We start from the raw sequence: 18437 nt of genomic DNA, 5'->3' as shown, positions 1-18437 counted from the left end.
AGAAAGGGTTCATAGAAACTTAATATGGCACGAAAAGCAAAATTTTGTATTCAACGGAATAAGAAACGCTTTTTCCAACAATTTCTAAATTAATAAAATTTATTGTGCGTGAAGAAATTGTTTTATCGTGCGTTCTTCGTTACTCAATACAGTAAACAGAAATACGTAGAGATATTAGTCTACGATAGGATCATCAAGTCTAGACAGAGGGTAGTTAAATGCTTACGTATTCAACAGATGGCACGTAATTTTGTCACAAACAAATGAAAAATTGTTATTCTATATCTCTAGCTTCTTTTGTCGCGTGATATCATATTATTTTTCGATTGTATAATCATTTATAAAATATTCTCTATATTTACGTACTTTTCGTAGTAGAAAGATTTCATAGAAAATACCAGCTTAACATTTGAGTGTCATTTTAAACGAAATTGTTTTTGACAGGCAATGTAATTTTGAGTTAAAATATTCTGGTAAATTTAGATGTTAGATTTGACGGTAATTGAAAGTTTTCAATAAACCTATATCTTTTTTTTTTCGAAACGAACCAATTTTGAATGAAAGATTTGCGATACATCTAGATTTTAGATTTGGGAACAACAAAACACTGTTTCAATGAATTTATATCTTCGGTTTTCAAGAAACATAATTTTCTGTCGATAGACTTCGTTTGTGCTTCTTAAATTTGAAAAACAGCTCAAAACTTTCAATAAACTTTGTTGTTTGAGGAACAACGTATAATTTCCAGCTAAGGACCATTGCTAAATTAAGATCTTCAATTTGACAATATCAAATATTGATATTTTGAGCGAACGTTCTCGATAAACTTAGATCTTCTAGCTGGACAACTATACAAATAAATTTAAAATAAAACAAATGTAAAAAATTTAAAAACATTATGAAAAATAAATGGAAATATAATGTTTAAAAACAGGTATAAGTACCTTTAGTAACTTTGGCAAGTTATTATACAAGTAAACTTCCGTATAATGTTGGTTAATGAGATTCAATGTAATTGATATCTTAGCTAATTAAATAGCGTAATTTTATCTGTTACTGTTTTAATTTATGTTACGTACGATTTTCAATTGTATCATATTAGACGGAAACATGTTATGGTGCGTTAAACTTAACTGTAGTCTCTATTGAACTAGTACCAGTTTGTGGCTACTCATGATGTAATAGATACGATCAACAAACTATCTGAAACACATCATTATGATGGTTTTTTGTTGTTAGAGTTTTTGCTTGGTTCTGGCTGCATTAACCTATTAATATTTTAAAAATAACAAAAGGAAACCTACTTGTTCTGTCCTTAAAAGCCATATGAGTACGTAACATTAAATAATCGTAAAGAAACCTAGTTCCCACAATTACGTTAACCCGTTAAGGATGAAGCAGTAAAATATTATGTAAAAGTTGAATAAATGTCGTAGTATTGGAACATAGAAATAAAATAACCTACAGATTATTTTATCAAAGTACGGAAAAATTATTAGAATAATAGATATTTTATAGGAACCCATTGTAAGGATTAGAAGCGTAAAATGGAATTTTTATGATTTAAAGAAGATCGTTTTCACGTTACTATTACGCTGAGTTTCATAAATAATTCATATAATTGCAGCATCTAGATGGAAGAAGGAATAGCGACGATAAAAAGTATTAAGCAAATCTTTGGAATTCCCTTTCGTAACCGTGATATCATAAAGTAGTATGCAATAATAAAAAAATGACCGAAAAGTTGAAAACAATATTTTGAGCTAGTGTAACGTTAACGATTAACGAGTGACCCGATTCTACCAACTAATTACGATCATTATCAACGAACAAAAGATACATTAATAGAGTTCAAATAAAATTTCCTAATCCAACGTCGAACAAAGTTGTTTTCGTTTCGCAACAGAAAAATACCTTTCATCCGTTCTTTTAAAAATAAATTCGTCATCTCGAACAACAATCGTACGACGGGAGCTAAATCGGAATCCACTATCGTCCCAATAATTATGTCTGATATCGTGCGTATATTTTTCGGTCATTTATCGGACATTATCGTTGCTCTCTACCCGATTAGTCTACGACTAAATAAAGATGTTCCTTATCGATGTTTAGTTTCCTTTAATTTTTTTAGGTTTCATCTTTAGTACTTAATTTTTTTTTTTCTTAGTTTTTAGATTTAGATGTTTCAGATGTTCAAATGTTGTTGTATCGTTACATACAGCTGTATGTTTTTTCTTCGTTCGTTGAGCGACGTTTTTCACGTCGATGAAATTCACTTTGATGTGTATATATGTACGTACGAACGAGATCGTGAGAAGCACTCTGGGAAAGGAGAATGCCTGTGGCAGGCTGATTTCTGAGAGGGTTAAATAAAGTCGCGCGTTAACGTTCGTTTTTCGCCTATAATTAGCAAGATAGACAAATCAGGAGTTCTTTGTCTGGGATCGAAAGTTTGTCAAGACGCTCGTTAACAATAATACAGCTAGATCGCGCTAAAGACTGTTTGTTCTTTTAGAGTTCATTTACAAATCTTCTTTATAATTGCCATGCGGTCGGCGAGATAAGCGGGTTACTCGATGTGTTTCGTTTTCTTCACGAACAATGAGGACTTGTATTTTCTTTGAAATTACTATTGTCAAGCATCGACCAAGCGATACGTATGAAAACTATTTCTTAAAAGTCCGTCAGTCTCTGCTGTCTCGTTGCTTTGAATAAACCTCCAGATAAGGTTATCGTATTGGAAACACGAATCGCATTGTCTGTTGTGACGTTTGGTCATTCAGCGGCTTGAAATTAACTGTATCAATTATGGAAACGTGTTTAAGTACGTTTATATAGTGCAGGCTACTATTTCTGTCTAGAGATAACCTTCCGTAATCTATCGCTGAATTATTACTTTTAATCTTTTCGTATATATATTCTAACGCCTCGCGAGTCACATATTATAATTTGTCGCCATTTAGCGCGATGAAATTATTCGTATACCATGTAGGATTTTTATCTTATGCGTTACGCTATTTTTTGCCTTGTTTTTATTACAGTTCCATTACTCTGACCGATTGCTGGTTTATCGAAGCACAGAATCGTTTTGATCGTCTGAAACAAATTCGCTGCAACGAAATGGTCGACGATTTTCGCGAAATTGTACGGTTTGCTTTTGCATTTTGTATCTCATTACTGGAAATGAATACGCCTTAATGCTCGTCCAAACGAGAACTTGTCTTATTGTGAGTATTCTTGTCGTACGACTAAGTGATTCAGGATTTAATAATAGCGGTAACGGACAAAATTCCTATTATTTCAGGCCACGCCGTATATTTACTCGCGTCAAACAAATTTAAAGTAGAATTCTATCCACTGATCGTAGCGAAGAACCTAGTTGTACGCCATTACTTTAACGCAGTAAATTACTATCATAACAGATTCCACCTCTGTGGGTTTTAAATTATATTCAATTAATAGTTTTCTTACTGTAAACTCTGCAGTAGAGAAATTGCAGAATCAGTTGCGTACTGTGCGTCGTATGATAAATAATTTTGTTAGGAAATGTAATATCGTCAAATGGAAATTATTAACTGGACTTTATTCGTCGGTACAATTCTTTTAGAATGTTTCATTGCCTCCTTTTTACACATTTTAAAAACGTGGGTGTCGTTAAATTCATCTCCAAAAGAAACTGAAACATTCAACCGAGCTGACTGTGTATAAACTGTGCTTCAAATCGGAAATTCGAATTTCTTCGGGCGTTAGATAAACATGTTTCATGAGTTATTAATATTAATACCAATCATCGAGACGAGTGTGATATTTCCTCAAATACGTTTATAATAATTTTAAACACCATTATAAGAAAGAGAATTATGAGTAAGACACGAGAGTTCTTAAGAATTATAACTACTTTCACATATGAGCAGTAATAAAATATATTAGGTTTCTCGGAAGATTCATAGAGAAACCTAACGAAGATTTAAATACAACAGTTAGGCGTTTTGTCATATATGATTTTAGGAATCATTTCTTGTTAAATTTCTCCTCCCCTTCTTTAATGAATTCCTTCAGAGAGTTCTTACAAGCTTTCAGAAAATTAAATTTGTTATCTCCGCTTTCCGAATAAATTTTACAAAAATTACAGCAAATAACAATTTCTCGTACATAGGAAGTTCAACATTGTATCTTTGGGAAAAAGAAATCTGCTCTGTTAACGAAATTTAGATATCTTTCCTTAGCTCTCCGTGGTATCCAGCTGGATACTGTAGTTTTTTGAATATTTTATTATTACGTAAAAATTCATGCTAAAAGGGTTAAGAATTTTTCGAATAACCCAATACATTGAAAGTATAGAGCATTACGTAGCGACGAACGAACGTAGTTACCAGATTAAGTTTCCCTATTGCAAACTTTAAAAAGTTGGATAGACCGTTGGAAATGCAATTTTACTAGAATTAATTGGAAATTCATGTTCTTTAAAAATTGCTCAATGCACGCTTTCATGCAACATAGTTGTCGAAACATCTTCATCAAGTCAATTTTTATCTTCCATGCAGTGAAAAATCTAATCGACTTTCACAATTTCACTGTGTATTAACTGTAGAACGTCGATTCCTCGCGAGATTTGCATTTAACGTTGTAATCAAGAAATATGCTTTTTCTAATTAAGGCCAACAATTATTTGCCGGTAAACGCGGTTACTGGCCACCGTTCTAAATGCGCCATATACATACGTACAATACACACATACGCGTCTGAATCCGATTTCGCATGCAATGTCAATTAACGCGCAGTTGTTGTACGTCGATTCTGATTATCCAATTCAATTTACCCGTTCGTTAAGGATATTAAGCGCAAACGATAGTGTCTTCTGCTGAATTCTATGGCTGTAGTTTCTACATCACGCAGTTGTTAGTTTAATGTACATATGTTGGAGTTCCTTTGTAGAACAAGGATACACGGTAAGAGGTAAATATTAAGAGTTGATGTTAAAATTGAACTTTACAGAATTTCTATCGACTATTCGCCTGTCATAATTTGCTATAAGTTTAATTTATGGATACATTTACGTATAAATTGTAGAATTATTAGAAACGTCTGTCTCTAGTCTTCAAATTAGATACCGTTGGTTATTTCGCTTCTTTAAATATTTTTCTTAGTATGTTTTTTATACCGATATGTAGATACTACTATACGCTGAATAAATTTTTATTATGTAATAATAATGTCCTCCTGGTATGTAAGTTGAGATCCTGTAATTATTTTCAACGATCTTTCTGCAACTTTTTACATTTTGTACATCATGTTCTATCTTATATAATGCTATGTTTTATATGAATATATATATATATATATTTTTTTTTACATATATAATACTTCGAATGTTTGTTGCGAGTTTAGATTTCGTAATATCGTCGCTGACAAAATTTTTAGCGCATCTTACAGAAGGGCCATGTTGGTTTAAACGAAGCATATACAACATTCATATATATTATATTTCTTAACATAATACGTAACGCAATTAAGACGATAATAACGCAGCTCGTGATCAACTTGGTATAGAACACATCAACTTTACGCTTAGAATTTTGAGGCATTTTATTAAAATACAAATTTCCTGTATGATTGTCTACAATAAATAATAAATAATATTATACGCATTATTAATTTTTTTTATACAAATTCGTAAACTATTGTGCGAAATAGTTTCGTATCTCAGTGTTATATACTTTGTGTATTATACTTTGAAATATAGTACTTTAACAAGGGTTGAGCAATTCATTTCCGCTTAAAAATTGTTAAGGGCAAGAAAATGGCAGTGGTTAAATCGTTTGATGGTTAACACTTTTGGCCTTGCCTACATTATAAAAAAGCACAATAAATGATATCGGTAATAACAGACTAGTATTCAAAGTTGTTCGCGTACCTGTCGATGCCAGTCGACTTTAATGTTAGCGTAGGTGGTTGCAGGTGAACGTATGAAATTGGTAATTGTTAAGTGACGTGAATTCTTAACGCGGTCGCGAGCATAGTTAACTCGTGAGCAATGTTTCTGAAAACAATATTCGCCTTTCACGGGTCATCTGCCGTTGTAATAAATAGATACTGCTAGTCACGATACACTAGCTTTAAAATAATTTATTATTCTAGATAAGAAGCGAATTTAAAAAGCTACATTTACATATCTGAAGTCGACTATTCATAAAAGGATATCATGAATGATTATATAATTACAATAAATTTAACGAATCGTTAAGCATTCATGAATCTGTTGCAACTGAATATTTTATCTAAATCGGAGAAATTTTTATTACCATTTTCAACGATGTTAGGCAAATAAGAATCTTGTCTTTCATAATTGTGCTAGCATAATGTAGCGTTTTATAGTTTCAAACATATTAAGTCGAACAAGTGCGTTGATTTTCCTTATCATTGATATATATTTAAATTTATCATATTAAAAATAGGTACACGTTGTTATATATTGCAAATGTAACATGTCTAAATTAAAGAGAAAGAGAGATTTAATTGTTTGCAGTTACGTTAACTGCGAACTATAATGCATTCAAAGACGATGATTTAGATTGGGAAATTAGTAATAGTAAAATTCATCTTATTTTCATTATGTCGTGAAATGTAAGTAATTAAACAATAAACTATTAATTACCAAATAAAAGTAATATTATTTTCACTAATTTTTAAGTATCACACTTAAATACGCTACGACTTGCAATTTGTCAAACTGCAAACAGTTAAATTGATTATCGTTTGCAACTCACCTGTTAAACGGATTATTCTTAGCAGTTCGTCAAATCTAGGTGGCATAAATATTCCGGTAACTTTTCACTCCGTTATACACACCTACATATCTGCACACATAAACAAATTAAATTAACGAATCTATAGAAGAGAAATCGTTCGTTCCATTAAATCAAAATCATTCGGTACAACGCGTACGAGTTGAAAAGGATAATCAATGACGAAGTTTTGTTGGCAGTGACCACAAACGTGATCGCTGCTAAAATAGACGATTCGATAACAATTACGGAGGCAAACAGAATCGTCGATTTATAAATACTCTGCGAAGCTATAACCGCATATAATGACAGGGTCTCGAATTATTCAAGTATCGAACGCATAATTATCCAATCGTTCAACTCTAGCCCCATTCAAAATCACCAGAGCAGCACGACAAGCAATAACTTTTCACTTTGGATTCTGCGGCTACGACGCGACGCCCCATATTTTACGATTACAACGTCCACGTAGGAGAGCGTGATTGTCTGGCGCGACGCTATTTTATAGTCTGATAGAATAACGATCAGAACAAGAGCGCTTCGAGCGATGGAAATCTAGCAATGAATCATCGAGATCGCTTGATTTCGGTAAAAGTTCAACGCGTGTTGACTCTCCTGCGGTATTTTTGCTTTTTACAAAATTATTTCCTTGGATTTCTTACCAATTAACGCAGATGCCCGTGGCGTATACGAATACGAATTGTTTTTAGTTTAGCCAATTATTTTAGATACTGATCTTTATGGAGCCAGAAGCTACGATTAATATATATACATTTTATGAGAAACATATCGTATGTCTGCGTCGTAAATTGTTTTCTATTATAAAAAAAATTGTGCGTTATAAAAGCGTGAATCGGAAACTTTTGTTTTGCTATATATCCTTTTATTTCTAAAAATATCATCTTAAGTTTACGAAACAGTATCGGGAAAATTTGCTTGATTCTCGATAATTTGATTTCCATAGAATATATTTCTGCTCCATTCCCTTCCTAATCTCTTCTAGAGATTTTCAAAAAATCATGTCTCTTATCGAGTCAATTTTTATTTTCCGTATACTCGCAACCGTACAGAAAGTTCAATAAATATACGAACAAGTAGCAGACCTGCATTTCTTTCGATAATTTAATCTTCACAGATATCATAGAAAGAATTAATTTCAAGTTCAACGTATTCGAACAATTTTCATTCCTTCCAATAAATACTACACGATCGCTCGGTGTGTCAGACTTTTATTTGTAACAATGTCCACTTTCCTGTTTCTCCAAGCCTCGTCAAATTAACAAAAATAATTATCCGTCAGAAGGATCATGCTGTGATCGCGTTACGAACGCGTCGTTAACAGTTCTTTCTCGAATCATTAAAAACGTCTTCTTCGATCGTCAAGCGTCTGTATCGATGCTTATCGAAACGCATCTCTTCCGCCCTTCTAATTTTAAAATCCCCTTTATAGAACCGAGAAAAGTGCACGGTTGGCCGGGTATACCGGCTCACGGGTGCAATTATTCAATCGCGGGAACGATAGCGACGCTCGAATACAACGAGACAGCGGGGATAAGTAATAAGTTTTCGTTGGGTTGGTTGCACCGGACAAAAAGCGACGTGGCGTGCGTTATATGGGAACGATAAGAGGGAAACTTTTGCGAATGGCCGAGCGCGTGCAGAACTCGAAGGAGCATGTTCGTCGAAGGACGCGTGAAAGTCCTGGCCTGTGGTCCCCGGGCTTGTGTCGTTGTTATCGACTCTGCTATGCCACATTTCACTCGGGGCCTCCGCCTCAGCCCGGTATCGGCATTCAATGCTTTTTACCGAACGACGTGAACCAGATCTTTTTGCGGCGGCGCGGCGCGCACCGTAAAGTTACTTTTAAACGACGGCCAACGCCTCGCGACTTTCTGCTGCCTGTCCATTTGCGGCGCTTTGCTATGTCAATGCAAATGTTCTTCCTGACAATGTAACGACGCCGCTCTACGAGGAAATGCCTCTCCCAGGCTGGGAAAAGTAGTTGCTCGGATTCGGCCTGGGAAAATACGTCTGACCTCGTCTCGGGATAAAATTCCTCGACGATCACCGGAATTTTTTTCTCGACCGTCATAGGATCTCCTACTTCAAAATGGATCAAAGTGGACGATTAGTTTCAATTTTTCTTTTTTCGAGAAATTACGGTCTTTTTTTTTACTATTGCCGCTTTGTAGCTGAAACGCGTGAAAGTATACGCTTACGGAAGTTACATATAAACGTGTACGTTACGTTAAAGATTTTGCAGAAGACGATACGTTTACGTATGGTGATTATATTGGCAACATTTGACAAATAAATATAAAGACGTATGTATTAGATTGCCCGAAAAGTTTCTTTTGTTTCGTAAGGTGATAATAGATGAACAACAATTTCTGTTTTATATTATTTGGTTGAATTAAGTATGATCCATTTCGTTATATTTCTATTATTACGTTCGCGCATAATTCAATAAACTAATATAAAATAAAAAACATTGTGCATCTGTTATTTCCTTATAAAACGAAAGAAACTTTTCGGACAACCTAATATATATAGAGATGACAAGATTTCTATTACACACATATGCGGAGCGTTTCTTAACATGCGGGACAAAGATGTTCGTATAAATACGTGTCCTGTTTGATCTTGATTCAATGTTATAGCCACTTTTGTGTTTCATTAATCCGCAGCTATTTGTTTACCTTCGTAGAAGGCGCTCGAAACTTCGAACCGGCTATTCTCGGTCCGTATCATTCGACGTACATCTGGAATTTCTGGAAGATTGCGAAGTTCCTTGACACGACGACAGCAAGCTTGTATACAAACCGAGGAGTGTCATTTCGAGCATCTTCTACGAATATCAAAGTACGAGGATGAATTAAAAATATCAATTTTCAATTCTTTTTTTCATATTACATATACACATAAACGTCGATCGACACGAGTAATAATTTCAATATATTCTTGATCGCTTATCTCGTAACAAATTACTCAACCAGTATTTCGTGTAATCATTTAACAACACGTGTAATATCGTTCCCTATACGTTACGTGAGAAGCTAAATAGTAATTTGAAATAAATGATATATACATATAATTATAGGCATTTTGTTGTTATAACAATCTGAATCTTTGCATATGTATAATCTGTTTGCATATTTTATTTCATAACGTGCAATAACGAAACGACAGCCTGACTTTTTTCCCAATATACTTCGATTCTTTTCTCATTGGTAATTGGACGTATTTTACATCTGTCATTTGCAACGGTCTCGAAACGAATCCAGGACAACGTGGAAGCTTTGCATCATTAAACGTTTACCTGGCAACTTTCGTTCAGACATTTTTATTCATGGTGCGGACGGTGTGGTATCGTGTTGGACGTTTACGTCGATCGGTATCGGTGGCCAGCGGAAACAAAACGGTTTCGCGGCAGAAGCGGGTGCCTAGTGAAATGGAAAATCATTCTCGTTTTCTTTCGTCCAGTTTCCTTTTCCTTTTCCTTTTTTCGATGAAATACGAGCAACTCGTGAAACCTTAACGATCGTTGTGCAACCGCACAATTATCGCGTGCTGAGCCTGTCGGCAATTCCTAACTTATACATTTTGTACCTCGTTGCCGTGGCTAAAGTAGGCAAAAAATACGGCTAATCGTAATAATTATTTGAACCTGTTGTCAGCCTCTCCACTTTTCACGTATTGTACAGTCGTTCAATGTATCGAACGTGTACGCTGGTTCGATGTATACGACAAATACGCGTCCACTGACTCAAGAAACGATCGTGTCCAAAATAATTGCCTACAATTATTTCAATTTATCGAAGAGAAAGATGTACAAGTGAATTTTTCGACAAAAATAAGATAGAGAAAATAGGACATGGAAAATGATACGAAATCCGCGTTTATATAAAGGAGTTATGAATTTCTTGGTTTATATAAATTATTTAATTTATATTCCTTTAATTCTAGTTACAGTCTTTAATTCTAGTTTCAGTCAGATCTAAGTATTTGTCGCTTGTGACACATTTTCTCTGATTCTTTCATTCGACGTGGATTACATGTTTGGATAGTATGGGAATGTAACGCGCTAAATACCAAAATATAAGATACGCAGGTGTCTCGAAAATAATTCCTACAATTTTCAATCAGGTTAATTGGAAAGATTTCATAGATTCTAGTGTAACGTAATTATCTTGAAGAGGAGGTATCGTCTAAAGTCGCGTACATAGTATCGTATCGAGCTTTCAATGCAATTTTCGTGATTTATTATAGAAATTCGTAATTGGAAGATTTGTAGTTAGGTTTCGGTATAAGGACATCTTCAAAATTGATCAAAGTTTGCACGAGATCTTTTAAACGCTAATTTGCAAATTATATCAGCATGGAAAAGGACCAAGAATCTTTTGCCTATTTCGTGTCTGAATATTATTATAACAAGTATTCGCGTTATTCGTTTATCTGCCACATATAACATAATTTAAACAAAGTGAAACGATCGACCAAACAGTCGTACGAGTTTCAGAATTCTAATTACGTTGCTGAGAGAGAAGATTTACGCGCTTTGAAATGGAGCCGAACTTTTTCTTGCGCAACCACGCGAACTTGAAAAAAAGCGGCTCGTAACTCGAAGCAAATTCAGTATCACGTCGATGTATCACGGATTTTCTGGTCCCCGCTTTTTCATCGGTTTTTCTACGCGTGCATTATAACGTCGCTGGCAGCGGTATCTCGTTCAATTATCAGCGCATTGAACGATACTTTTTAAATTGCCCGAGATATCCTGATTTTTCTTTGCGGTTCGCGCCGTGCCATTTAGACTCGTCTACTGGCGATCTAATATAAAAACGGGATAAAAAAGGGTAGAAGTGAAAGTTCAAGATTAAAAGATTACAGGAATTCTTAGGCGGTGTAGCGAGAGGAACGAAGGAGTCGGCATTAAAAGGAGTCACAAAATGAGAGTAGGTACAATCGTTTTTTGATCGTTACGTGAGCATCGTTCGCTCAGAATTCATTTCGAGGAAAGTTTTAACGAACCGAGCCATAAACGGAGAGTCGATGCTGCCTTGGCGTTGTTAAATTTACGATATAATTACGACCACTTGAAAACAGATAGCAAGACGAGACTGTCGGTAGTTCTTTTTTCCCTCCACTTTTCTTTTTTCCTCCTCCTCTTTTCCGATCATCCACCCTTCTGCTTACGTACGCAAACTGATTGCTCGTTATTGTATTTGAACGAATAATAACGATCGAAAATGACCCGCATCGGCTCCGTTCTCTCGCTCGTTTCCCAGCCACCGGTCGATAATTTTGCCGTTTGTCGTCGCTACATACGGCGTGATCAACCTACAACTGGATGAGTTTGAACCATAAAGAGGAAGAAAGCGATGAATCATATTTTACAATTTTTTTTTTTTATACTCAAGCAGTTTTAAAATTCTATACGTCGTCGATCAACCTGATGTTATCAAAATTGTCTTCTTACATTTAGTTTCTTAGTCGGTAATTTTAAAAATATCACTTCTTATAACGTTGAGACGTTACTATGTACGCGTATAATTTCCACCTTATACTTGTCGCATAGTTTAGAAAACGTAAGAGTCCAAAATTTACGACTTAGAAGAATTCAGGATAAATACGGACAAAGACAGAGACAAGCCTGTCTGTCCTACAAAAAGAATTTTAAAATAAAGGAAAAAAGTTGTACGTAAATTATAGGAATAAATATACCTGTGTCATATTGTATGTATCACGCTTTTCAGAAAAATATTTAAATAACGAATGAACATCTCCACTTGTTCCCTACAAAATGAACGACATGGGAGGAACTATTATGCCACTGTTTAGCGACAGGACAGGTTTACGTAATGAAATAATTGTCGTGTATTTCCATAACTGTACTTATTAATATCAGCAGAAGGATCGTGTACGCGGTGTCCTTTCATAAATGGTGCACAATCGTCGTGCATAGTTCGCGACAGCAAGCATAATTCACACCGTGGAAACACGATTAGAAAGTGCGTGCGATAACATAAAGTATATTCGATTTTCTTTTTCTCTCCTTCTTTTCTTCTTCCTCGGGTCTATGCGCGCGGCATGAAAAAAAAAAAAGAAAAAAGAGAAAAAGAATTCGCACTTCGACTCACGGCGTACTTCACCGCTACCAGCGTTACGTGAAATATTCGCATAAAATTATCATATTCGATTTAAACGGACTTAACGAAGCCAAGAAAGTTACATTCCCTCGTGCCCGGTTGAATAAATTAAAGAGGCGTGGTTATCGAGAGCCGTTCGTCTCGAATCGGTGACTCACGATAATGTCGAATAATTTCTCTGATTTTTTCTTTTTTAGCATATTCCAGTAGGCTACGGTTGAACTGTCTAATTGATACTCGATAGATTTCATTCTTTTTCTTTTTTTTCCTGTTATTGCTGACATATTATCAGCGATAGAAATGTTTCTCGTCGTCCAAACCGAAGGAGAATATGTTAATTTGAAACATTTAGATATTGATTACATAAATCGTTCTATATAATTGATTCTATGTATTTCGTACGAGCACTATGTTAGTATGTTAATTGATACTTGTACCTCGACACATCTGATGAATTGGAAATTATAGCGACGCGAGTCAAGAATTTGTGAATTTCGATGCACTCGCATAAGTACGTTTCGATTCTTACAAATATCATCCTTACAAGTCCTTACAAATATCATTCTTACAATATCAGTTTCATGATCGATCGAGTTGTAACTTCGCTCTTCGCCATCGTACGATCTTACGAGTTGGAGAAGATATAACGATAGACGTAGAACAGGATTTTACGAAATATAGCAATGCATTGACTTGGATCACTATGATCCTTCGTTATCTATTTGCAAATACATACGTTCATTGTTACGATGATATAACACGTACGTTTAATTTACGGTAGTTAAACGATTTTAAATGCTCATACTCTGAATAAATAAATATAGAATAAATAAACGTAATTACTTTTGAGAATAGATAACGTCCCTTATGTACACGTAACAGCTATCGTATTATAAGATATTATTATATATAGGTGAAATTTTATTCTAATAACAAAATTATATTTCAATTTATTAAAAAGTATCTCCAAAATCTAAAATATCAAAACACCTTTGTAACAAAATTAACATCTTCGATATTTTTTGCTTCAAAAGTTAAATACTGTTTCTAGAAATATGAAAATCTTTCAATTTGGTCAATGTCACAAAGCAACTCTTTCCCATTTTAGTATACGAAGCTTGTTTTCTATATATTTTCTATACACAAATACAAAAAAACATCTCCAAAATCTAAAATATCAAAACACCTTTGTAACAAAATTAACATCTTCGATATTTTTTGCTTCAAAAGTTAAATACTATTTCTAGAGATATGAAAATCTTTCAATTTGGTCAATGTCAAAAAGCAACACTTTCCCATTTTAGTATACGAAGCTTGTTTTCTATATAATTTCTATACACAGATACAAAAAAACACTCTCATATCCTTAAAACGTTTCGGGGTGTCGTTTGTTCCATGTTCGATAGAAGAAGATAGCCGATTGTCCTGAGCTTTCAGAAAGCGCGTTCGTCACGTTTAAGAAAACGTTGCCGCAGTTCATTCCGCTTCCGATCATTTTCTCTTTTCTTTACTTGGCGGTCTCTCCTCTTTCCAAGCATAAACACGCAAGCTTCTCTTTCTTTCTTCCTTTCTTGCAACGCGTGCTGCCCGAGTATCTTCGACTTTTTATCTAAAATAATTAGTGCGTGAACACGACTACATTCCAGGAGCAGCTCGCGAACGAAGAAAGTTGCTTGTCAGCGATGAACGTGTGCGTTACACGAGAACGAACAAAAAGCCGAAGTGAAATTTTCATTTTGGCACGATCCCGGTTACGCGATCGTTAAGCTACGAATCGTGGTATTAACAGCCACTTGAAAAGGGAAACGTGCTGGCGTATTTTTCACTAACATCGTATTTCCTCCATTTTCTTCCATCTGAATATTTTGCATCGTTGCTGTAACTTTATTACGTTAAGTTATATATAGATACTTTCGACTGTGTTATTATCTTTTATGAGATAGCAAACGTTTGAAGTGCTTGAGACTGAGTACGATATACACCTGTCGGTGTTTGAAAAATATAGGAAACTTTTTTGTAATTTGCGTCACATAATTTTAAGTCCGTTTCGACCTTTGAATTTTTACCCAAATTCTTCTCGCTTTGATAGATAAGGCAACTTTTTACGTTTTCAAAAAAACTTTTAGCATAAGATAGAAATGAAATATCACGCATAGTAATAACGGTCATTTCACGTTCTTTTTGCACTCTTAAAGATTCTTTGAAGATAGAAAGACACGATTAGCTTATCGAAAATGATCAGTGACACGTAGCAGGATCAAGAGATTATTTAATTAGCAAGTGGTAATTACGGGTATAGGGAATATCTCATTTATAATAATCTCATTTAGAATAATGAAATATTTCCTAAATATTTAATAAAACGACGAGAAAGCATATTATTCAATCGCAGAATCAACTGAAGAGATAATTTTAGCGTAATTGTACGGAATTACAAAGTTTCTCTTCTAAAAAAGGATGACTTTTCATGGCTCGTCTATACGTACAATTGTTTTTTAATAATTACTCGTTTAATAGTTTTTTTAAGTCAGCAACCTGTCTGCACTTTAATATTCGTCACAAAATACCTTTTATCTTGCAATGGTTTACTTTCGGACAGGAACGATTCCGAGAATGAAACCTGACTACGGTTTAATATTCGTCACAAAATACCTTTTATCTCGCGATGGTTTACTTTCGGACAGGAACGATTCCGAGAATGAAGCAGGAACGTTTATGCGCTCGAAATTATGTCATGGAACATAGAAATACGCGTAAGGTTTTTGTTTCTTCTTCCGTGAAAATGCGTTTTAATTTACGAGCGGCAGGCAACGCGGCAACTTTTAAGTCGCGGCGATAAATTACTTCACCCTGTTTACATTCGTTATTTTTGCGACTGACGTTCCGTGGCTCATGACAAAATCTAGATTTTTGCAGCGCGCCGCAAAAAGAAAGGGAAAGTCGTAGCCTCGTTCTAATTTATATGCAGCAAGAAAGTCATTGTCACACCTGATTCGTGGCTATCGGTCATCATTGAATAAAGAGAAACTTCCGGTTTTCAACGTCGCTAGGTTTCTCGTGCATTCAGCATCTACTTCGTTTCGATTCAGTCCGAAGTTTGCATTTCATTTCATTCGCGAGTTAGTTTTCGATACGTAGATATTTTATTAAAGTCGAGGCAAGAGATGGGAAGTCTTTTCAATAATGAAACTCGTTTCGGTAAAATTTCAATAAAATTTAGTACGAAGGATATAAATCAAAGGTATTAAAAATTCTTAAGGAAGGAGAGAAGAGAATTTTAGCAAAATTGAATCAGTAAATATGAATCAACTTCTATCTATCATCTTTTTCAAGATTAGAATAATGAATAGAGATAATATGTTTAATAGAATCGAGCTTTGATATAGTATTGTCGTGAATTATATCTTAGAAATGTTTGAATTCATCGAAAAGATTTTATATTTATATTTTAACACGCTTATGAAATTTTACTACGCTGTTTTTAACGAGAGAAATGTAATTAAGATCTTTTGTTCAGATTAATTTACTAACTCTATGTTAGTGCGGAACCTAATTAAAATAGCTTCTTGATTGATGAATCAGGCTGATTTGATAATCAACTTTTGTGTTCTCGGTAATTTCTTCGAAGTCGATGAGAAAGTTGAGACAATTCAACGAGCTAGTCTGTTTTATAATAGTTTGTCACGACTCACGATGACCTAAAAGCAGAGATCCTAAATAAGTTCTTTCATAGAAGAATTTTACATAATTGGTAATAACTGTTATTACGGTAGTCAGAGTGTAAATTATTCGAAAATAAATTTATGTTGAACAGCTATGGGACATTCCTATTTCTTCTTTATTTAATTTTTTTTAGCTTTTTTTTTAGTTAAATGACTAAAGAAGTATTTATTTTGCCCAGTTTTTATTCGTTTAAAAAATGATATAAATTCAGTTGCTTAGATAGTCTTCATCCTTTTAGGATTTAATAAAATAAAAGGATGAAATAAAAGGGAATTTAATTAAATTCACTGTTTCTCAATTCAAATATAAAATTCTATGTTCCTTCATAACTTAAGTTCATGTCAAGTAAATATAATCTATCGTATCCTTTCCAAACTCTTCTGAAACATCACCATTTGGATTATTTATTTATTTCAACGACCTCAATAAGAATAAGCTGTCGATAAATATTATTAAATACATCTGTCCATAGACATTTTGAAAGCCATAAATTGTTATTATTTATACAATATCTAATCGAATTCTATAATAAACCAGCTTCTGTTAATATAAAATATTTTATCTAGCAAAGTTTAACTTCTTATAATGTATGTAAATATCTTAATATGATAATTACGAACACCATATTTCTTCCATTTTATGTTCCTACACTCTCATCATAATTAAATTTAATATAATAAAACTATTGCAATAAAAATACAGTACAATAAAAACATTAATAAAACATACGATAATGTAATAAATATATAATTATATAAATATTAATATACATTTATAGTGACTAAAATTGACTTAAATAACATCAATTTATCTCATCATTTAACCTTTTTGTATATGCATTTATACATATTTATTATTTATTTATTTAACATATGTACGTATGTAATTAGAACGATTTGGACAACAGGTTAAAGTATTACGATCAACTTCTAATTATTATACAAATGATCGTTGCAGGCTTTTAAACAAATAATCTTGCGGTTAATCGAGGATCGAAGGTAGACATGACGGGCCACGCGACCAAATCTTTTCGGAGGATCTGTCGAGATCGTCGAGTCGTGAGTCGATCGAACTGGTCGGTGAAAGAGGAGAAAGAAAAATACAGATAAGCTGTTCAAAGCCACGACACGCGTGGGAATGAGTTTCCACCTCTGTTGAGCTGGTTCCACGTGATTATCGGTATGAGCTGCGTGAACGATGCGTTCGTCACCGGAGTGCAGGTGCTTTCCTGGCGATGGCTTCGAACGGCTCGTGAAACACGTGAAAATATGTGCGTGCCGGGCACGAACGATCTAACCATTTGATCGTGATCATTTCGTTCGGAATTACAAGCAGCAGCGACTCGTTTGATGACCGCTTTCTATGCTTTTCTAAGAAAGAAAGTTAAAATTGATGGTACGGTTGCAATTTTTTAAATGTTCGCCGAGCAGTGAGAAATAGGAAGCTGGAAAATTAGGAAATGATGAGCGAAGATTAAATTGGAATGTGCAAGTTAATGTGCACCGACCGGTACCGTTAGGTTTTTACTGACTGATTCATAAATTCTATTTCTATAAATTCACAATGTGAAATGTAACAGCAAAATTGTCGCAAAATTGGATAACGCGTGATTGATGTCAGAAACATCGACATTCCCCAACAAAATAAAATAATCGAAATATATTAAAAGTAGCTCTTCCAATACCAATGAACAATTCTTTCATATTTAATTACAAATATAAATAAATATAAACAAAATTGATTCTTTTTATCTTCCGCAAAGTTACATTCTCGCAGTTGT

At 34.2% G+C, this 18437-nt stretch overlaps 1 protein-coding gene across 3 annotated transcripts in view; it reads right to left on the bottom strand.

Annotated features, from left to right (window-relative positions):
* The window catches only part of LOC122569141 (class A basic helix-loop-helix protein 15-like), a 257562-nt gene that overhangs the window by 35025 nt on the left and 204100 nt on the right, over nucleotides 1-18437 (bottom strand). The window contains exon 5 of one of the 3 annotated variants that reach the window (XM_043729712.1): nucleotides 6768-6857. The exons of the other annotated variants lie outside the window; for them this stretch is intronic. The gene's annotated coding sequence lies outside the window, so the exon portion shown is untranslated. The remainder of the gene's footprint in view (nucleotides 1-6767; nucleotides 6858-18437) is intronic. 3 annotated transcript variants of the gene reach the window in all.

Source organism: Bombus pyrosoma, linkage group LG7 (assembly GCF_014825855.1).
Source record: "Bombus pyrosoma isolate SC7728 linkage group LG7, ASM1482585v1, whole genome shotgun sequence".
Lineage (NCBI taxonomy): Eukaryota > Metazoa > Arthropoda > Insecta > Hymenoptera > Apidae > Bombus > Bombus pyrosoma.
The sequence above is the reverse complement of the archived record's forward strand: the minus strand, read 5'-3'. Positions and strand labels throughout refer to the sequence as shown.